Source organism: Melopsittacus undulatus, chromosome 3 (assembly GCF_012275295.1).
Source record: "Melopsittacus undulatus isolate bMelUnd1 chromosome 3, bMelUnd1.mat.Z, whole genome shotgun sequence".
NCBI classification, from domain to species: Eukaryota; Metazoa; Chordata; class Aves; order Psittaciformes; family Psittaculidae; genus Melopsittacus; species Melopsittacus undulatus.
The window spans coordinates 77,673,438-77,700,100 of record NC_047529.1 but is presented as its reverse complement, the minus strand read 5'-3'; the positions used below and the strand labels follow the sequence as shown (position 1 = coordinate 77,700,100).

General features: G+C 38.4%; 1 protein-coding gene across 2 annotated transcripts in view; it reads left to right on the top strand.

The window, feature by feature from the left end:
* Positions 1 to 26,323, top strand: part of SCAF8 (SR-related CTD associated factor 8) — a 95,186-nt gene extending 68,863 nt beyond the window's left edge. For both annotated transcript variants that reach the window (XR_004080711.2, XM_031049765.2), the window contains one exon: positions 25,201 to 26,323. The gene's annotated coding sequence lies outside the window, so the exon portion shown is untranslated. The remainder of the gene's footprint in view (positions 1 to 25,200) is intronic.
* Positions 26,324 to 26,663: the final 340 nt, after the last annotated feature.

Below are 26,663 nucleotides of genomic sequence, written 5' to 3'. Positions count from 1 at the left end.
GATTAGCACTTTCGTAATCAAATCTACAGACAGTAATTAACTGTCAGTGACAGAGTACCATGGGATTTTTCTATCAAGAGATCCTGGTTTTGTGAAAATTATAGAAGCTCCTATCAGAAAGGTGCTAAATGTTGCATGTTCTAAAACATTTTCTAAGCACTTGTAGATTTTGTTAGTGTTTCAACAAACTTGAGATTTTTATATTCCTTTCTTTAGTGTTTTTGTACTGATTAAATATGTGTTTAATGTGTCAGCAGTGACCAAAAGGAGTTCACTGTGGATTTGAAGAATTGTGAAATTAAAGGATTTGTCAGGTTACTGGGGTCTGTGTGTATTTTCACTCGGTTATAAAGTGGAATTGGTGCCTAACTAGCTGGGTTCTGTTGAGAGTTAACACTTCAGCATTTTGTTTTGATTTAGGTTTTGGTAGTTTCAAACATGCAAGACTTTGGGTTATGTCAGCTCTACAGACCATGGAGATTCATGTTTAACCTGTGAACAGTCTGGAGGAATCTTTTAAACTAAGGACAAACATGATGGTAGTTAAAAGCTATGTTAAAGGCAAAAAAGTGATTCTGAAAGTAAGAAATGCTGAATCCTGTGTTTATGAGAGTAGGGTGTCTTTCTTAGTTTGACAGAAGCTGTAATGAAAAGCAGCTGAAATAGCTGGTAGGAGAATATCTGGCTTCTAAAAAAAAGTCATCACTGACTTCAGTTTCTTTGCTAAGATCTGTAAGATTAGTCTATTTGAGTTGTTCTCTTGAAAAAGCACAGGATACTGAAATATAACCAAATGCTTGCTTAAAAGTCTTTTGGAAAAGCTCAAGTAGACTTACGCAACTAATAAGCTACAATAGAAACACAGGGCCAGTAATTTGTGATCTGTACTATCCTTGAGCAAGGGGTGCTACCTAATAATTAATTTTCTTTCTGTAATTTCAAAATAAGATGATTTTGCAAATAGCAATTTCTTTTAATTTTTGAAAGTAATTTTGGTGTCTCTTTTTACTGTTGCTTGCAATGAAGGTGGCTTTTCTTCCCCGGATTTTGCTTCTATTTTCTTAAATGTCTTTCCTGATCCGTGGTTGCTTGCTGCTGTGAAACCAGCAGAGGGTGCACAGAACATACGTAGTCGTGGCTGTTTCTTCACAGTCCACTGTGATGCTGACATGTGGAAACCAGGTAGCTGTCCTCTTAAGTCCTATTCAGGTGAGCTACCATGAGATTTCAATATGATTCTCAAAATAGTTCACCGTTGTGCTTTAGCGCACTGTTTTCCATCTGATTCTTGTGTGCACACATTAACTGAGGGTAGTTCTTCCCCAGTATTGTATGCTAGTCTCAGGGTAATGTACAAATTCCTACTCACCTGGCCTTTAAACACCTGCTGTAATTAACAGGGATTACACAGTCATCATTTTCACACATCAAAGCCTACTTTAAAGAATGCTGGTGGATCCTAGTTGTTTATCACCATGATATTTTATGAGAAAGGTCTGTGGAAGCAGATGGTTAGATTTTTTTGGTTTGTTTTTGACTGACCATAACAAAACCACTCCTGAATACTAAACTGCATTAGCACACAGAGGCTCTGCTGATGGCTGCCACCCTCCTACCAGCAAGCCTTGCCTGCTAAATCCAAATTTCTGTCTAATCTGGCCTATTGCAAAATAGCTAAAGGGCTTGGATAACTTTTGAAAGGTTGTCTCCTTTTGTAAGTCCTGGGCTCCTGTTTGTAAAAGTGTTTCTGCCTTGCTTGACACTGAAATGCTTTTATTGTATACATCAGAGAAGCATGGTGAGGAGACCTCAGTTAATAAATGTAGCTGAAGAAATCTGCTTTTTGTTATCTTTAGAATATTTTTTCCCCATGTAGAAATGCTCTGTTTAACTACCATTTAGTAAGTTTTATTCTGTTGAGTGCACTTTTAACTGTAGTGTGTCATGGCTGGAAGGGGATCATCCAAGTATGCCTCTGGAAAGAACCAGATAAAAAACTTTTACCTAAATCCCTCTGCTCTAGTGGTGGGAGTTAGGATTTGTAGCTTTGTAGATTTATCACAACTTTTGGTAGGACAGTTTTGATCCTATCTATCGTCTTTTATAAATTAATCTGATATATTTACATAAACCCTTAATGATACTGGTTTTCTTTGTAGAGTAACTTTTATGGGCTGGCATGTATTTAGAATAATTTATCTGATCTTTCTCTGGACAGGATTGTAGGAGTGTTCTAACCCAGTAAAATATTGATAAAACTTGTTTCCAGATAGGAATGTTGTAAATATCTTCATATGTTTTCGATATTTGTGGATAATGTGACTGGTGAGAGATATGTTTCAGTAGATAGATATTTCCATCGGTTTTAGACTGCTTGTGTTGTCTTATTATCAGCTGTGTAGGAAGTCAGTGTGCTGACAGAGGTAATGAAGTACTACTCCAGAGGAGATTGGCAGCTCCCAGTAACAGGCCACCTTCAAATTCTCTCTCTCTGACAGGGATTCCCTTTTTCCTGGCAGTTATGTCCTGCCTCCTAGCAGGGCTTGCAGGTATCTCACTATTCCTTGAGAGCGAGAACTGTTGTAGCGTTTGTCTGTGCAGTCCCATCTGTATCTCAGTTTTGATGTCCATGTGCATATCCTACCAATTGCAACAGTTCAGAAATGGGAAAGTAGCTGCAATCTTCCGTTTTCAGCTATAAACCAGACTCTAACATCAGTCCTATGAGAAATATTAGGAATGCTTTAAAATAGTTTGCTCATGTATATAATGAAGTCTAATGAATAATACAGACCTTTGGCTTTAACCACTTACAAAGTTGATCAAAGTGAATCATATTTATTTTACTACACTCATCTGAAAGATTTCTTAATGCAGTCATTGCCTTCATGTACTCTGCTTTAACAGTGAATGTATTGCAACAGTGAATATATCATACAACATGACAACCATTTATCTGTGTATTAGTATTTAATAATAACTCATTCAATATTTTTAGTATATTGAAAATTGAGCGTATTTTATGTATAATTTTGTATCTTGTAAAATACATCACAGGTGCTATTTTCTAAGACATAAAAGGAGTCTTACTAAGTTTAACATGTAGGACCATATGGCTGTGGCACTTAAGTGGCCCTCCCTAATTTAATTTCCGTAAGAATTGTCTGAGGGGAAGGAAGGAAAAAACAATCTTTAGTTTAGTTTCACGATATGAACCTTAATATACATTTATCATCAGTGTGATACATTTTCATAATATCACTTTGAAGGATTTTTTTGTTCCTCAGTTAAGCACCTTTATCCTGTGTTTGATTTTACTCTTATGTCTGTCTGAGTTTTTAATGCTTGCTTGTTAGAATAAGTGCCTAATTCTGTGAGTTAGCCTGCCATAAATCACTGTAGTATACTCATTAGATCAATTTCCTGTTAACATGTTTCTGCTTTGTAATTTCTCCTATTTGTAATTTTTTTTTTTCAAAAGCATCTTTTTTTTCCAGTATCTTGTTGGACTCAAGATCATTGCATCAAATGCAACTTGATTTTTCTTTATTTATAGCAGACCAAGCTCATTTCTAGCTGCGTTACACTGTAATTAAATGTCTTACTTTGGATGTCAAAGCTTTAAGAAAAAATCTTTGTATTATTACTTGTAAGAAAATATTTCATCATTCCAATTGAGTCTTATTTTTGTAGCTCTTAGGTGAAAACAGAAACCAAAACCCTGCAGTTATCCTAAAAGCCTTTTCTTGTGGATTTAGAGATACTGTCTTATGTCCTTCCTCTCACACCCCTTTCCCCCCACTTCCCCCCACCATGATAATTTTCCTTGTAGAGGTAGGAAGATATCAAACCACCTCTACATAACTCAAGACTCAAGTTTTGAAGCTTCTTCAGCCTGTTAAGATCCCTCAAAATGTTTTTATGTTAGTTGATCATTTTAATGTCAAAGAGCAAGTTTCAGCCTACTTGTGGTGGGGTTTGCTTTCTTAGGCAGTTCTTTCTTAACTGTACACCATAGTCCATTGGCATCTGGGATGCACAGACTGGAAAACAAAGGCTTAGACAGCTCATTATGTATATAATGCCGGCACTTTTTTTTCGGAGATAAACACCATTTCTGCCTCAAAGGAAGACCAGATGCGAGTAAAGTAGCTAAAGCCTGTGATGTCTTTAATTTGGGGGCTGTTCTTACACAACAACATGGGTGCTGCAGGGAAATGCAGTACCCAATTGCAAGTACAATAGGTTTGAAGTGTAACATTGAACTCACTTACTGTTAGTCTCATTTTTAGTGGCTTGAAATGGCTGGGAGGAAGGGTGATGAAAAGAGGTTGGCACCTTAAAAAGCAAGTTGAGGTCTGCTTTGCTTTACTAAAATCTTAATCTCATTTGTACTAAAATTATTTGCAGTACAGTGTGGGTCAGCTGAGATTTGCCTTCATGACAGTATTGCTTCTACATTTGTTTTCTTAGTCTTGTGTTACCTTTAATACTTTGGAATAGTAGCTGGATTTTGTACTTCCATTTTTTTTCACAGTGCTTTGTACTCGGTGCATCAAAAGCGACCCACAGGTTTACTCTTACAGTATTGAAATGTTAAAGGAAATGCCAGAAAAGTGGAGATTTTAATATGATAGCCTTTGTTGTGAGTGACTAATTCCTTATTCATCTCTTTATTAATATCTTTTGTGGTCTCTGAAGTTCTAATTCTTTCTGTGTTTTTCCTTCATACTACCATGAATATCTTTGTACTCTGTTGAAGATCAATGTGTTTGTAGTATTGCCTACAGCTGCTGAGTATAATTAAAATATGTTCTTTACTGTGAAGGATGGAAGTCATCCTGGGTTCAGCTGTGGCAGGCTTTTTTTCTCCTTCCTAGTGGCTGGTGCAGTGCTGGCCTTAAACCATGACAGAAGTAAAGAAGAATCTGGGTGTACAACTCTTTGGGCTTTTAGAGTATAACTCCACTTTCAGTTTTTACATGGGCATGAAATCTCGTCAAATACAGATTCAACGAGGGATTTTTTTAGAACTGTTGCTTCAAAAATCTGTGGTAGCTAATTTTTGTCGTAAACAGTAGGAAGAATTTTTTAATTTATTTATATCAGCAAAGATAAAGTCCTTTTCCTCTTGTTAGAATCAGTTGTGTGAAGGAGTTATAAAGTGTTCTTTCCACAGAGCAGTACCTATATTTGATCCAGTAGAGGTTATATTATTCGATTGCTGCTAGAATTATCTTTATAAGGGTAGTACAGCAGGCTCAGCACTTGCATCTGGGCAGGTCTCCCTGTGTGGAGCTGTGTCATTCATGACCTCATGTCCTTGCTTGTCTGTCTTGGATTCTTCTACTCTGTTACTGTCTTGCTACTGCCTTACTGAGGGCATGTTGATACAGTAAAATCTCATGTGGTCCCTTCCTCCTGTCAAGAGCTCTGCTTCTGCACTTCTTTTGTAGCAGAGGGAAGGAAAAGTCTCCCAGCTTCCAGATTTTCTGTATCAGGCTGTCCTGCTCCTGTGGAGACAGAAGAGAAGCAGCATTTGAATGTTTAGTGAGCAGCAACTGGAGATGTGGCAACAGGGATGGCTTCAAAGGCAGCTTGGGTGGAGAAGTACTGCAGCAACATGTGTAACAGCCTAGCATAAACGCTATTCTTCACAGTGGAGTCAGGGGAGTAAGGAGGTGGATGACAGGCTTTTGTACACTTTGTTTGCATGGCAGATGAAGGAATACATAGGGACATGCCCACAAAAACTGTTGTTACCTGTGTAAAGCAAGAGACAAATTTCATTGCATAGATGACTACAAAACAAATGCAAATTTGATTAGGTCTTCAAATATTGTTTACAAATAATGACTGTACATAGAGTCAAAAGGTGAGAATCAAAAATAACTCAAACTTATCACCTATAAGATACATAATTATAGTTCTCTTAGATGTAAGAAATCATGAGTTGAATATGTATTAAATTATATAATTGCTAAACAAATTTATGTCAATATATTACATTGTCACAGCAAAAAGTATAACAGCTCTATTTAATTCCAAATTGGTATGTGTAGGTGGTTATTTTAGTTAGAGTAGACCTAGCTACAGGAAAAAAAATGGAAAACAAGATTAAATGTGTCCAAGACCAGGTTGGACAAAGCCTGAGGTGGCATGCTTTAGTGTGAGGTGTCCCTGCCCATAGCAGGGGGGTTGGAACTAGATGATCTTAAGGTCCTTTCCAACCCTAACTATTCTATGATTCTATGATTCTAAATAAAATATCAAAATACTCTTTTTACTGATTTAAATAGCTTAAAAGTAAAACTAAAATAATTTCAACTTAACAGTCTATCTGAAGGTAATTTTATTTTTGCACATTTTGCACTGCCACCGTCAGTGCTAGACTTGAGGTTCCCAGGCCTCCATGTCAGGCCACAGCACCAGGAAGGGGACATGCAGCCCAGTGGGTGCTTTCCTTCTCTATGTGCCCATGCTGTGGACATAATTGCTTAGCTGCTCTGTCCACAGTGTTTGGTACATGGGTTGTCCTGGGAAAGCACAAGTTGCCATAGCGGTGGGGAAGGAAGGAACGAGAAAGTAATTTCCATCTCTTTGTTGGTCAAGTAAATGCAGGTGCAGAAAGTTCCTTCTAGAGCAAAGTGCAAACTTTCCCTGGTGTTTTCCAGAGGAGGGTGTACTGCACAGTAAATAGTATCGGTTTCCAAAGGTCAGCTTTCTTAAACATGGTTGAAGTATTGAGAGAATACTTTTTCGCATGCTCATGTCATTGCGATATGAGCCACCCGCCCTACTGTTGCTCATCCAGCTGTAACAAAGCCCCAGCAAGGTGATGTTTCCCAAATGAGTTTCTTTGACACAAAATCTCAGACCCGTCCTGCTGAGAAACAGCTCTTCTGGCAAACTTTGATAAAACTGCTGCTCTCATTTTATTTTACAGAATTCCTATCTTTCCTTTAAGATGCTTATAAAAATCTGATAGACAGACCCCAGGAGAAATCATGGTATCATTTGGAAGGAGTCAACAAAATTACTTACTGTTATTTTCAATTCTCAGTCTCCAACATGGCAAACTTTTTACTGCTTAGGAAAGGGATGAGATTTTGAGAGCAGGAACTACATATGTCTTCTAGAAAACATTCCTATTCTACACTGTTACTCTGCAAATTTGAGCTTGCATGTGAAAGTATGAAAGAAACTGACACAGAAGAGAGTCTGTATTGCTGGAGTTTTTCATGTTTATCAGGGCATCGTGGTTCCCCATCGTTGCTAAAGGCATGTTCTATATCCCAAACAAAAATTTGCTATTCTAAAGCAATATCCAATGGTGACACAACTAGAGACACTAACGTACTTTAACTCAGAGGTCACTGTGGACAGCAGGACTTTGTTATGATAGAAGTTGTTCCTGGACTGCTGGAATGTCTGCCTCACCTGTTTCCCAAATTCCTGCTTATAGCACTCGGTAATTTCCAGTAGCAGTCATGGGCCCATCAACTCTGGTGTCAGGAGCAGACACTCATCCTGCTCAACCAGCCTCCTAAGAGAATGAGGAAGGCACCCCTCAAATGGCCAGGGAGCTGAAGCCAAGCTGTAACCTCTACCTCATGATCAGTACCCATCCATAATCATTTCAAGAATGTATGAAGTTAATAATATTGAAAAATATGCTGCTCACATATTAGTTAAAATGAAGTATTTATGATTAGATTATTTTCTCTCCTAGTAAAGATAGTTTCAAAATTATTAGACGATTCCTTGTCAGGGGACAGGTCAATGAATTCAAGAAAATTCATGACCAGGTCATATTACAGAGCAGATAGTATGTTTCTTCATTTTATCTTATATCTAAGCTGTCAGCGGATGGGATGGATGTTGTTTTGGTAGCTATTGATTACACGGTTGCTTTGTGCATCAGTAGTGACCATCTGAAAGCAATCGTTCTTACTTAAATATGGTATGTAATTGAAGGCTCTCCTGCCTAATAATAAATGTCTCTGATTTCTTGTCTACTTTGAAAAGTGGATTGACCTGCTTCCCCCCTTGATTATATTGTTTGTTTTAACCACTCCTTTTTATGGTTAAATTTAAGAATCTGCTTACTAATCCAGCAAAGCACATTTAAAATGTGACTAGTCTGATTAAAATAACTGGAATTTCTTATGTGCTTAAATTTAGGCACATGTGAGTGCATAGTTGCAGTAGTGCCTACATGAAAAAGGGTAAATAAGGCAAGTATGGGGAAATTGTAAAAAATGGAAAGATGAGTTTAAAAACAGCACTTACGTAAATGAATGTCCTCTTACTTGGAGTAAGCGTGATTGATAAAGCAGTGGCAAATTCTAAAGTCATATATGTTAAAACACACCACTTGTTTGTCCTTTTGTTGAGTTTATGGTTGTGTTTCCCAGGTTTCTGTTTTCCTGATACTTTGGTTCAAGGTAGATGAGCCTGTGAGATTATCTGTTTTTTTTTTTTTCTAATGAAAGAATTCTTGTCTACCTAGAACATGCAGTGCTACTCTTATTTAAGAAAATAAAAAAAGAAAGAAGAAGTCATTTCATGAAACTGGGGTGGTTTCCTTAAGTTTCATATTAAAAGTTAGGGAAATGTACACAGAAATTACCATCCCACCTGTGAGCTCTTGCTTGATGGAGTTAACTTTGGTGAATTTCTAAGTGTTTCCATAAAGGAATTTAATCCTCAGAAATGCTCTGTGCATTATCTTTAACAAGTTATTCACTGAGATTCTCCTTCTTCCCATCTGCTTTCAGCAGCACTGCACATTTGTTGGAGGAAAAGAAGGCAGGTTTTTCATTAGCACTGTGAGATACGATACTTTCCTTGGCTTTTAATTAGGTTTTTATAAAGCAGTTACATTTTCTAGGCTGCAAGGCTTTCAACTGAGACACATTTCAGTGATGTTTTATTTATGTGTATTAAATCATATTTTAATACCTACAAATGAGTGTTCATAAGCCTGGGTATTGTCTGAGTAAATATCTTGTCACCAAGATCCTTGAAGTCTTAATTACTGTCTTCCTAGTGTGTGCATGGTTTTAGTCCAGTGTAATATTTAGCTTGACTCTTTTAAACAGACTGAAATTCCCAACACTTTTCAAGTCTCTATTGGACAGACAGGACATAGATGCAAATAGCTACGCATCCTTAATTTGATTCCTTATCACCTTTTATTTTTGTGACCTTTGAAACTGTGTTGTTGAATTACTGCACTGTTTAAACAAAAAAGACTCAAAGATGTGATTTGTATGGAAGTTGCTCTGCAAAGTAAAGCTGCATTTTAGTTACCTCCAAAAATCAATGTGTCATGACACTGAAGGATTTCTATGCCATAATAGATTATTTTTGCTTTGCAGGATATGAAAGTGCCATTTTATACTTTGCTCTTGAAAAATCTATTTTTCAGAGCAGGAAATGAGTACTTCCACCTTTATCAAGTTTGTTTAGCTTATAGTTGTATAACTATGAAAAGTAATCAATTACAAGGCATGGTGATCTGGCCTTCAGTACTAAAGATAAAATAAAAATTTCAGTCTCAGAGGTTATACAAGTTCCTCATTCCCTTCATTTGAGGCATCTGTTCATCCTGAGCATGATGCAGAACACAGTATAAAAGCACAAGTTTTCAAAGACACAAAGTTTGTTCCTCAGCAGGTGAGTGTAAATCCCACTGGAATTGCACTTAGGAAGTATAGCAGATTTTAAATCAAAATATTTGATCGTTCCTGGTAGTTGTGCTGAAATCATCCTATCTAGGATTAAATTATCACAGAATAAGCATTCTGTGTGTGTTTATAGATCTGCATTTACATAGACTTTCATGATGGATTTTCAATTCTCTTTCCACAAAGTGTAATATTTCCTGTGATCATAAGTTCCCTTTATTTAAGAACCACTCAGCTCTTGCACGCACCATCATCTCATTTCTCAAGGCACTTAAGTCAGTACTTAACTTTGTGTCCAAAGATTTTAAGTTGAAATAGTTGAAGTACAATGCTGAAAAAGGCTGTATTCTTTTTGAATCATGGCTAGTCATACAAATGTGCTGTTTTATCTTTCAAACTCTCATGCTAAGATACTTGTAAAATAAACCAATGAAGTTAGGAATAAGATAGGGCTTTTATGGTGATGGTTAGAGTATTGTGTTTACGGATTTTCTGTAAATTCCTTCTTTTTCCTTGCTTTTCAGAGATCAGAGGGAAGTACAGTATTAACTTCCATAAACTTTGACCTCTTATTGCATCTTTTTTTTTCTCCCTTTTGTGTCTCATTATGAATTTGATTTTTCCAGGGTAAAAGCTGTAGTCTGCATTTGTTGTGCAAGGAGATAATTTCAGAGTGCGGAGTACATTATCCAGTCTTTACAAGTGATAAAGTGTAACAGCAGATTGTTTGGCTACGTCTACATTGCTCTCCATTTTATTTTATTTTATTTTTTTTTAATGGGGAGTATTTTGTTTTTATAGGTTATTTTGTTTAAGTTTAAAACACTGACAAGAGAAGTGGAAGTGTTTCACTCTGAACTCTGATTGTGCACACTGTAGTTTAGAAAATAGATTTGCTTCGTTGGGAAGGCTTCAAATCAAGGCAGGGTGCTTTATAGCAAACATACTGTGGTCAGACACAGGGTGTGTGTAGTACAGGGAAAAGCCCACAAGGGGACTTGGCAGCAGGTACCCTCACACAGGTACCCCAACAACGCCATCTGACCATGCAACCTCTTCCTCTGTGAACCGATAAGCCCCGCTTGCCATCTTCCATGTGTGTGTGTTTTAGAAAATCCCTGTCAACTTAGTTGAGTTCTATACTTCTTAACAAAAAAAAAAAAAAAAGGTAATATTGGTTGTAAGAGACTTGTTGTGAATCCACCAGTGTACAGGTCGAAGCCACTCCAATTGTATGCATGCTTGGGTTACCCTTCTGTGAGGAGATAGGACCTTTCGTGCCCCGTTTTCCCTGGTCTTTACTCCTCAGACTCTTCTAAAGGTGGCAAAACTCAAGGGCCTCATCCCTGATGTTCCCCAAATGAACGCTGTCCTCCCCTCTCCCTGTTGTACTAGGATTTCTGATCTTTTCCCAGCCTGCAAAGAACCCTTGTGCAGCATAACAGTTTACCCACCCTAACCCAAAAGAGATTTAGCACCAGCAGCTACTGGCTGTGCCTCTGTAGCAGCAACCTCCAAAGCACAAGCTCTTGGAACATCACCCCTTTTCTTCTGCCTACCATTTGCCTTCTTGAGGTCACCACCATCATTGCTAGCCTGGTCCCTGCCAGGCATCACTACAGCCTTGGCCCTACCTGTTTCGTTTAAAGCCTCTTCAGTTCATTTCTCCATGGGTCTCACAGTGGTGTATAGCTAATTACACTGCATCAGTCCTTATAAGACTGTGAAAAGGGCTCTTGGCAGCAAAGGTAGAGTAAGTAAAGGTATGGTTGAGCACGAGCATGTTAAGTAAAAGAGCGTGTAGTGGTGGCTGAGCGGGTGCTCTCTGGTACTTCTAGCCAACTGAATTAATTAGCTAAACAGATTTGGTAGGTCTGGCATTTGTCCTACAGGCTCCATCCTGCCTGGCAAGCATCTCAAGGCATATGACAATTGTTCATATCATGGTATTTAGTCTCTGATGAAAGCTCTGTTCTGTGCCTTGTATCTGTGGCTGAACATGAGGCGCAAGGCTGGATGGGATCTCATATAGGATCACCTGAGCTGTTCACATAGTTTTTGAGAGGATCAAGCGTACCTCTCCTCATGTTGACAGGTGTTTGTCTTCACTGCTCCTGTTGCTTCCTGTGACAGCATTACATGTAATACCTGGAGATAACCTGCTGCTGGGCTGATTGTCCCTGTGCTAGAAAGCTCTTCTCAACTGCATTAATAAGTCTTGTCTTTAGCATGATGAGCATGGATAACAATTAGTCACCATCCTCTTCTCATAACAAACTTTTACATATTTTAAATATGTTATCATGTCTCCACTTTTTCTAGACTAAACAATCTAATTCTTTCAACCCTCCCTTGTTCTCCATATGTTACTTTTTTATGGGTTTTACCTGGACTCCCTCCAAGTGTCTCCTTCCTCTGACAGCCCCATAGGCAGAGCTGGACACAGCATTAATGCACTCAGGCCCTTGCCACTGCTGGTAGGGCAAAATAATTACTTGATTTGCTTACGGTATTACTGTGAATGTGTATCATGCTGCCTTTCTCTGCAACTGGATATCATCCTGATTTATAAATTACTTATATACCACTGTAGCTCCCCTGCAAATCCTTTTTGCAGTGCAGTTGCTTAGCAAGTCTCCTTTCTAAACTTGTGCACTTGATTTATCGTTCTATGGTAATTTGCACTTCTCTTTGTGGATCTAATGCATTAATTTCAGAACATTAATCCAAATTACTGTGATTATGGTAAATTCTAATGCACTTTCGTAAACTGCTTGCAACCTCACAGTTTTATATCACATCAGATTTACAAATCTCTCTTGTCACCAAAGTACCAGATCCTCAGATACGCAGACACCGGAATTACAGCTAGCTTGTTTTGAGAAACCCAATGAAAGGTCTGGTTGTGCCCTGTTGCTCACCTCTCTGATGAGCAAGCAGCAGTTATGTTGTAGGATGTAGTCAAACTTTTCTCTGCTCATCACTGTGGCAGCACATGATGCCCCAAGGTAACTGACATTTCAGCCGTTAAAGGCAACACTCAGATGCTAAATAAGCCTGTGCATAGCTCCAGGTGACTGCAGCAGTATTCTTTCAGGCAGAGCTTACTCTGAACTAGCAAGGTGGTTCTATGTTGCTTTTCTTTTTATAACATGTTTGCAGGTTTTTTTCCTTATATTTCATACTTGTTCTTTTCCCCGTGTCTTTTCGTGGTGAATTCTTTGTAGTTCTCCCAACATACTAAGCCATGTGTACTTACTGATACCTTTTAAATTACTCCTTTGGGGCTTTAAGATAATTGAGTATCTCCTGACATAGCATACTGCTTGCTTACTCTGCACCGGGTTAATTTGCTGCTGTGCCTTTAGTGTGCTGCCTTTCTCTAGACTTGTCCTCTCATCTGAACTCTTTCCCCCTTGGATCACCTTTGCCTGGAGGTGTCCTGGATTAGTCCCTGGAGCTGCTGTGACTGCATTCCCCTAGCATTTGTCTCCTGTTCCTTTCCTAGGAATCCTGAAATCTCTCTTTTTATAATCACTTTCATTTTATTTTCTTTTCATCACTTAATTCTTAACAGTTCTTCTACAAAACTAAAGTTAATGCTAGAATGCTACCACCTGTATAGTGTCTTTTATCACTTTATGGCCTGGCAGATTACTTCTTCAGCAAATAACTGATTTTTCTCCAGGAGAAATAAAAGAAGTGTTTGATACCAAATTTTGTCTGTATTCTAACTTTGAAAGCCTTTTGAGTTTTTATGTGCTTTCATGGAGGATTTCTTCCATGCAGGAAGCCAATAGAAGTCTGTTTCAGAGGTTGTCTTCACTCCTTGAAGTACGCAGGACAATATTTTCATGAACTGGTATCTAATCCTTTCTGCAAAGCAATTGCAACTAAAAACCACAGCCTTGGAAGTCTAGGATTGTTTTAAAACATATTCTGCAGCTTTTTAAAATGCATCTGGGAGAAACTTCCGGAGGAAATGTGGATTCTCTGCCTTGTCAGTATAATGGCAACCACAAAGAGATGATGTATAACCAGCTATGACCTTACCCTTACAACAGGCAGTCAACATCTAGTATAATAATCTTCCCTTAGTAGCAAAGAAAACAAAGCTAAGGCTGACAGGGACTTCAACAACCTATATGAATGTAAAAAAAAGAGATGGACAAGGTAAATCGTATGCTGGAGAACACCCAATGAGAGCATTGGTCTCAGAGTGAAAACTTTATGGTTGTCTTCTCTCTTACGGGCTGGACTGCAACCCTGCATCTGCAACCTTTTGGCCAAAAAGGGTGTGTGTGATTCAGCTACTTGAGCATGTCTCTTGTTTTCTTTGTTTAAAAGATGTTTTGTGATAGTTATTTCAGACCTCTGTAAATGGATGACAAATCGCCACATTTAGTTCAAACATAACTTTATAGTAACTTCTTACCCTGCTATCAGTGCTATTTCAGTAGCTCTGTGGGTAACAACAGCATTTTTCTTTCTTTGGATGCTCCAAATATTAGAATTATTTTAAGGGAGTGGTTTTGGATACAGTTTGGATTCATACTGATGGGTTATATATCATGGGTATTATATAATGCCTGTAATTTAAGTGTCCACAAAGAAAACAAAACTTTTATTATGTTCTAAGGCATTTCCAGGGAGTGAATAACTATGATTAAGTGAATAGGCCATTAGCTACCGCTATTTCTCTGCTCAAATGCAGCTGAAATAGCGTTTCTTTAGTGGTAAAAATATTTGGCAGCACTGCACTCACAGAAGAAAAAAAAAAAAAAGAAAAACCCAAAAAACTTTACAAATGACATTTTTGGAAAGTCCTCTACATTCTTAGGAATCTCCAAATAAGCTGCATTTAAAGGCACCAGACTCAATTTTCCTAGGCTGAAACTGTTTAAGAATACGATAAGTATATAATTTAGGTGAATGTTATATTTCGACAATCTTGTGCCCACATATGTAGGAATTCAATAATTGAAATAGCTGTGGGGATGAAGTTTTCTTTGGATTGATCAAGCCTTCTTACTCAGTTATCTCCATTACATTGTACGTATTTACTTCTGGTCAGATGCATTTGTTCTCTGCAGTACAGATGTTTTTCCAACTATTGATATCACTGCAGAAACATGTTCTACAATTAGAGAAAAAATAAACGTTGGTTCATTTTACAATAGCAAAATTACTGATGAAATACTGATAGCAAGATTTTTCTCTTAGTGATATGAACCAAAGAACCTAACAGTTAATAATTATTTTTTTACTTCTGGGGTTTGTTTGTTTTAATGCTATTTTAGCATTCAGACTGTTCTTTTTATTACATTTTAAATACCTTTTATTACTATGCTTTGTTTTATTTACTAAAAGCTTTACTTATAGCAAAGGAATTTTCCTTTGTGCTGAATTTTGTTCAAAAGAAGAAATAGAATATGTCTTCAAGGTAAAGCGAAGTGTCTTCAGATTATTTTTTAATTTAAGATTCTTGACAGCTTAATCTGATTAGAAAACAGCTATCCTCTGAAATTTCTTTATCTTCCTCTGCCTCAAACAACTTGTTACTGTATTTTCTTGCTTTGTATAATGTCAGATCCCTTCAGAAATGATGGTGTTAGTTACAGTAAGGAAAGATTGTAGTAATTAGCAAGAATATTTCTGGTTTAAATCCTTTGGTGAACAGGAATGCTATGAATTTGGCTATGTTGCTCTCTGGAGATCCTTGGCATCCAGAGCAGGCTGTGTTCCTCTGCTGACTGGAGCTGATGGATAACTTTCTGTAGATTGGGTGGTCTGTGATGGAGCTGAGGCAAAAAGACCTTAGTTTTACTGACTGTCTTTTTTAGGGGAAAAAAAAAATACAGCACGACTGAATGAATTTTAATTTTCCCATTTTCTTGCAAAAATAGTATCTACTGACAACAGTATATTTGGAAAAGCTTAAGATATTTAGGGGCCTAATGTTGAATGCCCAAAACTAAATCCTACAGTTTCAGTAGTGAGCCTGTGTAAAAGGGATCATTTTAAAAGCGTTGGTTATCAAGCAAATGCAACTACCATCTTTTAAAAACAGGTTGAAGCCTTTGTTCATCAGTGTTAATGGAGAAGAATAGTGGTGATGGAGATGTTTCTGTGCCTGGGTCTGTACTTTAGAAGAAAGGTGGGCCCAGTAACTGGTAAAATACTAAACTCTCTTGTCTTCTCCATTAAGATTTCTTTTGATTCTTGCAGTAGTGTGAATAATACTGCTTATTCAAGTATTGTTCTAGTTATTGTAATTATTTATACAGAACTAATTCAGTTGTTTTTCATTAAAAAGGATATTAAAGCTTTTTAATTTTTTTTAAGAGCTAGACTTAGGTATCCTGACATGTCTAAGATGTTATATGAGTGAATGTAGAAACAAAATTTATTGAACAATTCATTCAGTTAAACTTCCAGTATGAACTTAATAGTAAGTTCCTGGGAGACTATAGCTGGCATAATAGCAACCAATAGTCTTCAACAGGTGCAAGAGCCTGGCCTGTGCCCTGAGGCTATGTCATCCCATAATGATTATCTCAGGCATTTTTAATATGTTGTGGTATTTGGTAACACCAATGTAGGTTCAATCAGTGGTTTTAGAATTTACAGAGAGACAGCTGACTAGGAAGTGCAGTTAATGATCTGAAAGAAAATGACCTACAGAAGTATCTTTTACTTATTTACTGCTGGATGGATCTACCATCAGTACAGAGACATTTACAGAATAACAGCAGTATGGGAGAAAGAGGCATTCTGTTTACATAATTTATAAATTTTAAACATGACAAAATATTTTTAGTGCCAGGGCCAACAAGACGGAGTCAGCAATGGAATTACTGGTTTTGTGATCAATAGTAGCTAAGGTCACAGAGAAACCACAAGTAATGACAGGTCATAACTTGCACCTAAAATAAAGTTATTTAGGACATTAATTAAAGCTAAATGTAGATAATTACATTTAAATGTAGACTGGAATTTTGAAGCAATTTTCATGATCTTGAAGATGAGCTCTGTGCTGTGAGGTTCACCTTTCATGGCTATTCATACATTTCTAATTCATCAAGGATGCAATTCCTACACTACAGCTACCAGAAATGGTATTGCCACTGAAGAGTGGGAACTGCAAAGGGCACCTGGGAAGGAAGCTGATGGTCTCCATTATATAGCTAAAGCTAGGCAGACGACATAATTCTTAGACAGCAGACAGGCACATGGACACAGTAAACACATTCATTATGCAGACTGGCAAAACCCTAGGGGGCAACTGCCTTTTCCTCATCCACTAAGTAGGTCAATAGAGGAGATCAGGTTGGTCAAGCAGGACCTGCCTTTCATAAATTCATGCTGACTGGGCCAGATCAACTCCTTGTCCTTCATCATGGCACTGAAGATGATCTACTCCATAACCTTCCCCAGCACTGAGGTCAGTCTGACAGGCCTGTAGCTGCCCAGATCTTCCTTCTGGCCTTTCTGGTACGGGTGTCACATTTGCTAATCTTCAGTCCACTGAGAACCTCCCCAGTTAGCCAGGACTGCTGATAAATGGTTGAAAGTGGCTCGGTGAGCCCTTCTGCTCCCTCAGTACCGTTGGGTGGATCCCATCCAGCCCCATAGACTTGTTTGTGTCTTAAGTGCTGTAGCGGATTGATGATGATTTCCCCTTGGATTATGGGGGCTTCATTCTGCTCCTTGTCCTGGTCTTCCAGCTCAGTGGGCTGGGTACCCTGAGACCAACTGGTCTTACTATTGAAGCCTAAGGCAAAGAAGACATTAAGTGCCTCAGCCTTTTCCTCGACCTTTGTCACTATGTTTCCCTTCACATCCAGTAAAGGATGGAGATTCTTCTTAGCCCTCTTTTCATTGCTGGTGTATTTATAGAAACATTTTTTATTTACTTTTATGGCAGTAGCCTTCAAGTACTGCACGCCATTAAAAAACAGAAAATCTGCTAGACACAAACCTCAGGGTTATAAATTGGTCATGAATAAATATCAGCTGCAAATTAGAAAAAAAAAATCTAGCCATCAGAGCAATGAATTTCTGCAACAGTAAGCAAAAAGATGATAGAAAAAAACCCAACTCAGACAACTTTTAGGATAGAGCTTGGTCAGTTGATGTAAAGGATTAAGAGGAGCCTGCACACTGAGAAATTTCTGTCTCCTGTTCCCCTACTTTGTACCCCTCCCATTCCACACAGCAAAGGACTGTGGACAGTTTTGGGAACCAGACAGTTATTAGTATTCAGTGAGGTGGGACACAACAGTAAAAAAAGGAAGAAAACACTTCCTCTGGGAGAGAGAATTAAAATCTAGGTTTGTTGTTTTTCTCAGGATTTTGACAAGCCAGCAGTATGATGTAGTGCTGACAAATGCTGAGAGAGGTGTAAGATGCTTCAAGTCCATTTCAGGGTAGACATGCTGATTTCATTTTCAGCTTGCTTTCTCCATGTTATTGGAAGCCCAGCCATCAGTTAGTGCTTTGAGACAGTACAAGGAGCTGCTCTGTGCTACTGCCAGACAATTTGTTAGCTGACTCCAGCTGATACTCAGTGACTGCACGATGACTTTTTGTCTACGTTGTCCAGTGTGACCAGTTGCGGGAATGATCAGCCCCGCAACTAGGAGGCAGCAGCACCCAATCTGTCTGTTGGCTGAGGGAGGTGCCAGTGCTGAGCACCCCCCTCTACCTGCTCGCTTACACCACAGGAAAGCAGAGTTTGGGACAGACTACATTTACCTGGACTTCAGCAGCAAACAGCTCCCTAAATCAGTCACAGCCACCCATAGGCTGCCCTGGATCCTGAAAGGTGATGGAGGTCCTGGTTATGCCAAGGCTTATCCTGCAGGAATGATGCAGCATGGGAGCAGTTGTGCTGTAGGCTCCTGGCTCTCCCAGGGGCCATGTGACTGTGTGGTGGGGATGCTCTCACCATGCATACCAGCTCTCGGCACCACCCAACACTGTGAACCCATCCTTCACTGCTTCAGCACAGCACAAAAGGGTTCACATGAGCTGCCCCTGCTGTGTTTATTGGATGTGCCTTTGTCTTGAAGCAAACTAGAAGCATTCCCACAGTCAAGCCAAGCTGAGGAGTGATTAAGGCTGTTCTTCATTAACACCCTGAAGTGTTTGCAGTTTCCATCTCACACCCTCTGCCATACTATAGCCACCCTGATGAGTACTGTTTGGCTTGAATGTAGAAGAAGCATTCTAGCAAGTATGTCAAGAGCTGGCTCTTGGTCAAGATTCAGTCATGTTAACTATGTAGACATACCCCCAAATGAACATATATCTTTGTTTCCCTTGTGGTGTGGCAGCCTGCAAAGCTTGAAGACAGCAAACTTGCATGTTTTTTGTCTTGCAAATGTCAAACATTCAGAAATTGTGGCTTCAAAAATCATGAGACTGGCTTTAAAATCTTGACATCTCAAAATCAAGGCTCTGGAAATCCCTCTTATTTTGCCTTCTATTTTCCTCAGCCTCTTCTCAGCCTATCATCATGTAAAACCATATTTTGCACCTTTTCTGTGCAAATAAACTAAAATATGAAAACTTGGATTCTCACATAAGCAGCTCTCTTCAGAAGGAGCAGCTTTGCAGAAAAATATCACACCATGGAGCTTACAACTCTCCAGAGTTGACAGCACTGGATTTGATAAAGCCAAGGACTGAGTTTGGCCAGAGTTCACACAGCTGCAATGACTATATAGTTTGGATTACAGAATTCTTGCTGAAGGAAGATATGTATGGACTGAAAAAAAACAGGCATAGATTATCTGAAAGGAGGGGAAGAAATTGAAGAGGTCAGAGGTGGCTACAGTTGTTGGCTTGTGCAGTGCAGTACATGCATTTGCAGTCACACACCAGGGAAAATACTGCAAGGCTGTGAAATTCCTCCTCCATCATAGAATTCACCCTCTCCCATGAAGAGCTGCCAGATCCTGGCCTGTATTTTGGAGAACTGGATTATCACTTGGTACCCTAATTGGATCTTAAGTAGAGAATGCAGTGTGCCACTGGACTGTTCATTTCTAACTGATACTACATGCACCACCATATTCAGTGCAGAAAAGCTTTTGAAGTTAACCAGATTCTAAAATCATGTTGTATAGGACTTTTTCCAATGATTTCTAATTGTTTTAAAGAACAGTATATGCTGCTTTTCTGTCCAGTCTAGGGTCTTCTCATACTTTAAACTGTTTTGTGTGATTATTAAACTGGCAGATTCTTGTTATTTTTAAAATATATTATCAATAAATTCTTTAAAAATTTAGAGAACTTGTTATCCTTTGTAATTAAGTGTAATTTCAATTTAGTACATTGTAGATTCCCTTTTTCCTTATATTCTTGATATTTTTATGATGTCAAGACTGAGATATATTCTAATATTTCTGCTGAATATTTGCGTGTTAATTTGTTAAAAAAAAAGTAAGAATCTTTTTGTATACAGGAACATAAACAATACATTAATTCAGATACTGACCATTACTCTTCATTTCTTCCCCCCCAAACAAACTTAGATTGAGTCATATATAACTATCATAATTTTCAATTTCCTACTACCTATTTACTTATGACACCAAAATATATAACATCACATTATTTATTACCTTTAAAGTTTTCTAACATCAAGGACAGGGGTATCATAATTCATTTCAGGTATATACAGTCATCATCATTTCCTTATTGGCAAGTCTAAGATATTTGCCTTCAAGGAACAAACAGATCAAGGTATTCCAGTATCAATAGTCTACTCTCTACCCATAAACTTTCACTAAAATTTAAAGTAATTTAAATTATGTAGGTTTTATGCTGCTTGCTAACATCAGGAAAAGTTTTGCAATTGCTATTAATCTCTACCTGGTAACTTCAGCCTTAATTACAGAGCTTTATTAATTTTCCCCCTATTAATCACCACTCTAACATCACACTGTTTTATATACAAATTCCTGTTTCTGCTTTTGAAGAAAATGCGTGGGATTCATCTCACTTCACTTTACCCTTGCAAAACACACTGCAAAGCTGACTGTTTCGTCTCTAGCACAGAGCAAGTGCTATGTATTGGGGGTGGGACACCCACACATGTCTCCCAAGCTGTGTTTTAGACACTTAGGTGAGCGTGGGACAAATTCTCCTCCCATCACTGACTGGCTCCAGATAACTCTGTCTGGGCACGTGATATTTATCATGGGTTTGCTTGCCTAAGCAGTAGTGTCTAGTGCCACTAAAGATGCCCTGATGGTTCCCATGCTAATGAGGCAGGAAACCTTTAGGGAATCTGATAAAGCACTAGACACCTAAGCATAGATAACTGAGTCCCATCCTTGGGTACCCAACTCAGGTGACATGAATGTATCCCCTCCTTGTTGTTTCACATTACTGGAGCACCTCCCTTACACGTTGTGTGAGACTTGAGAAGAGATTTTGTGCAGATTGGAACTGCATCTCTGTGTGCAACTTCAGCCCCTGTGGAAAAGCAGCAGTAGCTCAGGAAAAAAATGCGCTGAATATTTCAAAGCCATGCAGCAGGATTATACAAGGGGGTTGGACCACTGTAAAATTACTGCAGAGGCATTGTCTTTATTTCCAGCCTAGATCGTTTCAGGTCACAGTAATATCAACCCATCCACTTTGTCTCTTTTGCCTGCAGAAGTGGGGCGTTGCTGACACCACATGCCCAGTTTTACCTTGTGCATTGCAAGCTTTGCCTGCACTCAGCCTGGCCTACCCTTGGGCCTGTGAGTTACATCCCACTGTGGTGGCAGGACCCAGCTGGTGCCAACAGGCCAGTGCCTCTCCTGTTTTTCCTCCCTTTTTCTCCCCTTTTCCCAGAGGGATTTCATCAGATCTGTGTTTATGGGTTGGGAAACACTCCAGTAACTTCAAGCAAGCTGAGCAGACTTTGTTTCTGGATTGCAAAAAGAACAATGATAGTCTTTTAAGAGAAAAGTCACCATGACACATGCATCTTTCCATGTCAACAGGGTATCCACTTTTCTGCTCCTGAGCAAGCCACTGCCTAGATTTTCTTTCAGGTGTGTTTCTGACTGAGCAGTTTGTCCTTTCCTTTCATTGTTAGCAAAAGTCTTAACCTCAGGAAATGTTGGAAATCCTAGCCCTGACTGACAAAAAGACAAAGGTAATTTTGGTATCTGGATGTCTACAATTCATGGAGAAGTCTCTTAAATTTTATAATTTAAAATCCCTAGAGCTGTTCTTGGAGGGGTGCAGACATCTGGTTTATCTCAGCCTCAGGACTTTTGACTTCCTGTAACAAGCAAGTTTTTGTGGGAATCCTTCTCTGCCTCAGCAGCTAGACAGTGGGCTGTACGTCATGAGTGGTCCTGGGTCAGCCTGGCTTGCTCATCCTTCCTTCTCCTGTTTCCTTCTTTTCCACTGGAGAAAGTAGGAAATATCTGTGTGTATTCTTTATGCTGCTGTAGGTCTGTATTCATGTTTTTTCTCAGAGGAAAGTCAGTTTCTTCTTTTCACTTGAAAACCAATGGGGTATATCCCCAGGTATCAAACCAAATCACATTTATTGTTAATTGAAAGTGTGCTTTGTGTTGTATTTACTGGTTAGTTTGTATTTCAGTTTCTTCTGGCCTTCAAAATACAGTATTGTACATCACTGGGGAAGAATGGGGGGCTCTCTCCACCTCAGGAAGCAAGTTTTTTCACTTTTTTTGAGTAGCTCAGATATATCATAGAGTGAAAAGTAGAAAGTCTCTGCCAAATAACCCCAATTGAGTAGCAGGAGTGATCTGTGCCTCCTGTATTTGTGAAATCGGCTTGTATCTCCACAAAAACTAATGTGAATGGTAATTGTTTCTTTGAAAGGCTCAGTCTCATCAGTCTTGTTGCTGTTAGTATGCTCTTTCAGTATGTTTCTGATCAAGAACTTATGCAAAATAAATAGTAAACAGTAATTTTGCAGCTTGGAGTTTTGTGAAGCTGTACAACTGATTTATTTACAAAGGAGGTATTGTAGGGGTATGTCTTTGTTGCTTTCTCAGTGGAGGTTTCCACTGAGCAAAACTCAGTTTAAAAAGGCCATGAAAGACTTCCATTAAGCCTAAATTGAACAATATTCCAGTAGAGTACCTACTTAATGAAAGTAGCTATATGGATGTAAAATCAGTTGTCAGCAAGACTGTATTCTTACTTTTAATCTTTTCTCCATAATGCTTTTAATTTTCAAAGTGTATGCAATATTCTATTTTAAAAGATTTACTGGTATTATCTGCTTTATTTGAACAAGACTGTATGGCAAAATACTTCAGTTGTTATTATCCTCATGTATGCTAGGGAAGCTGGGCTAGAATAAATTATTGTTATGTGAGTGCCTAAATGATTTGGAAACCATACACAGAATGTAGTTCTCAGTGATACACCATTAAGTACATTTCTGCAAGTTTTTTCCTTGTTCTGGTACTATTCAGTATTCTCTCTGACAGCTTGGATGAAAGGTTAGGAATTACGCTTAATAAATTCATAAATCAGAACATGCCTGTTGGAAGCAAGGCAATTGAACATTACCTAGATAAAGTAGTGGAGTAGCCTAGAAAATATCAGGTTTCCAGCAGTTAAATTAGAGCAAATGGAGAATTGTACATATGGCTCAATGTAATCAGCTGCACATAAATGCAGATGGAAAACAGCTGCCCAAGCACCCATTCTGCAGAAAATGCATCTATTGTAATGATCCCAAACTGAACGTGCACCAGTGATGTTGTGCTACTGCAAACAAGGCCAGTGCTAATGTGGGTTATAGAAAGGGGAGTAATAATGCATAAAATGTAATTATTTTGCTCTGCTAGGCACTGATAAGGCTTCAGTGGCAGAGCTTTACCCACTTGCGGAAACTGCAGCTCATATGGGATCCAGCAAGAGAGCAAACTGGTTTCAAAGATCTAAACCACGTGGGCCTTCAAGGAAAGGTTCAAAGGTTGTTTAGTCTAGAGATGAGAGGAGGAAAGGAAGATGTGATAGCTGCTTTCATATAACAGTGGGTGACTCTAAAGAGGAAAGGATTTAGCTGTCATGTATGCTCTCTGTAGAGAAAAGTAATAATAGGCTTAGATCTCAACAGGGATGATTTAGTTTAAGCATCAGGGGAAAACGAACTGGCAAGCAAAAGTGGAGCTATGGAATAGGTTGAGTAGGAGAAATTCATGGAATCTTCCTTGCAGATGTTTTTTATGTTAGATGTTTGTCTAACCGTTTTTTATAGGTTAGACAAACATCAGCAGGCATGGCATAGATCAGGTATGGGCGAAGCAATCTCAAATCACCTGCTAGCTCTATTCCTTTAGTGCTTTCTATCTATGTGATAAGGATAATAATTATACATGTAAATTATTGTTTACTGTGGATATCTCCACTAAATTTCAGGGTCTATAACAAAAAACTTTAAACTAGTTCAGGAATTTATTGCATGGTGTCTCTGTTTACATTAGATTGAAGCAATTATACTTTTTCTAATTTTGCTCATGTTAGTATTGATTGAAAATTAATATGGTCTGATGGCTTTGTGAATGGTCTTTGTGAAATATATAGGTAAACATAATCAGATATCTGGTAGGATACAAAGCACTCACTGCTAGCCATGAGAGAGTCTGGTCTTTAGTCTATTTATAGTCCATGGAAAAAAAACAGATTGACACCTTTTAGAGATTACCTAAGGAGTGCGTGAATTACCCTCCAAAGGTACCGCTGCCTCTCCTTCTACCTATTCTGCAGGAAATATATATTGGAGACATATTCTTGGTCTTACCTTTTTCCCTTAGTCTGTGATACTAAAAAAGAAAATGGTTTTCTGAGAACCAAAGTGCTTGAACTTTCACCCTCTGGAAAAATTATAACTGGCAGGAGATCAGAGTAGATTTCCCTGGGCTCAGCGAAGCCCATTCACTGAGTCATTTATGGAGGATTTATAGCTGTTAGGATTAATAGTTGCTGTCAATACATAATGGACATAGCCAATGTGTATTAGAGAGACACCAAACTTGCGTAAACCACATATTATTCTGTTGGATTCTTACTTGTTAATTGTTTATTAATCCTCTAAATTGCTTATGCTGTATCATGTGTACAGTGTGTGACAGACAGTACAGGACTTTTAGTCAGAAAATCTGCTATACAAAATTATGCTTTACAGAGATAGTATTTTAATTAAGATTTTAAACTATTAAGCTATTGGGCACTGAAAGAGAAAACTAGTAATACTTTAAAATAATGGTTTATTTAATCCTGGATAATATTTTAGGAACTATGCAGTGTAAGACACCTTTCTCCCTCATAAGCATCCTGTGGCTAACAGAGAGACTGTAAACTTTATCCCAAATCTGTTATTTAAGGAACATTTGCTATTGCCTGGTAAAAAAAGAAAAAGAAGAAAGTCTCGTCTCATTTATAGGGCATTTTAAAAATTGGAATTGCACTCCAGCAACCAGTGATGACTAGTTATTGTTCCTTTTGTCAACAGGCAAGATGAAGGAGGTTCTGGCAGCTTACCAGGTCCGGGGCTCTGCAGAATTAAGTGAGGAGTGCGCCCACGTTCTAGCATGCATCACATCGCATCTTGGGTCTGAAGTGCCAGAAGGATCCCAGCGCTGCAGACTGAGACGGCTCTGAGCACCTCAGTACCCCGTTTCTGACAGAACCCAGGGATGGCAAACGTACATATCAGTATTACCTGTCTGGGGCAGGTTTAATTTTATAAATTAAAACCATAAACTCTGTGAGTTTCTAGACCATATTTCTGCTGTTGAGGATGATCTGCTCAGATGAACAGTTTTGCATCCATCAGAGGGACAGGTTCTTCTGCTGGACCAGAAGATGACAGTGGGCTCTATCTTGTAACTAATACCATTTGTAGCATCTCCTAGTGCAAGTAATTGAAGAACAGGTTACGAGAAAATCCTGTAGGGAATAAGACATGCTTTGTTTTAATCTACAAATTTTAAGAAATGTTTTCTTTTTTTAAAGATAACCACTTTTACATAACATTAAGTGTGCAGTCTATGTGCAGCTCTTCACTGTGGCTATCTGTACTCCTGAGATGATTAATTCCCTGTGAGACACCTAAACCTTTCCAGATTTGATATGAATCCTTAAATTATGACAGTACCATGAAAAACTAGGCAGGGAAAGTCCCAGGGTTTTTATTTGACTAGATGTCTGCAATTACTTCCTGCTGGTATCCTGAAAAGAGGAGGAGAGGACAGGATGTAGGAATGCAATACAAAAAAATTACATTGCATTTCTTTTTTGGCATATGCATCTATCCGAATGTGTGTTTGATCTAATAGCCAAGGAGAAAGAAATAGCTAAGTTAGATGAGACCTCACATGAAAGGTCTGCATTTTCGGGCAGTATTTGCTAATTTTGTCTCTTGAATAGCTATAGGAAAAAAAGAATATGTATACACCCCACCATACGTGAAAAGGACATCCTTGCCATTCCTTTATTTATTTTTGCTCTTTTAAAAATTAAAGTGACAGTTACTTGGAATTCTGTAGTCTGTGGTCTCTTTACATTTGTTTAGTGAGATCCTTTCAGCAAGACCATTCCCATTACAGTGTAACTGCATTGTGACCACAGCTTTGGGCCTGTATAATAAAGATCTAAATTCAAAATTTTATTTCTCATCATTTTCTCTATTTTTATGTTGTATCTGCAAGTTGGAATTCCACTTATTGCCGATCACTGTTTAGAAAAAGGTTTGGCAAAAAATGTTAGAGGAAGGTGTTTGTACCTTTGGACATTGTTCTCCTTTGTATCAATCTTTACACAGGTCAGTAGGCAGAGGGATAGAAAATGTTAGCAAATCAGTAGTGATGCTTAAATTCAATTTGCACATGAGGCCCCAGGGCAATAAGGAGATCAGGCTCTTCACATCCTGGATTTAAGGCCATACTAAAGTACTTGACATCTGGTTTCTATTAA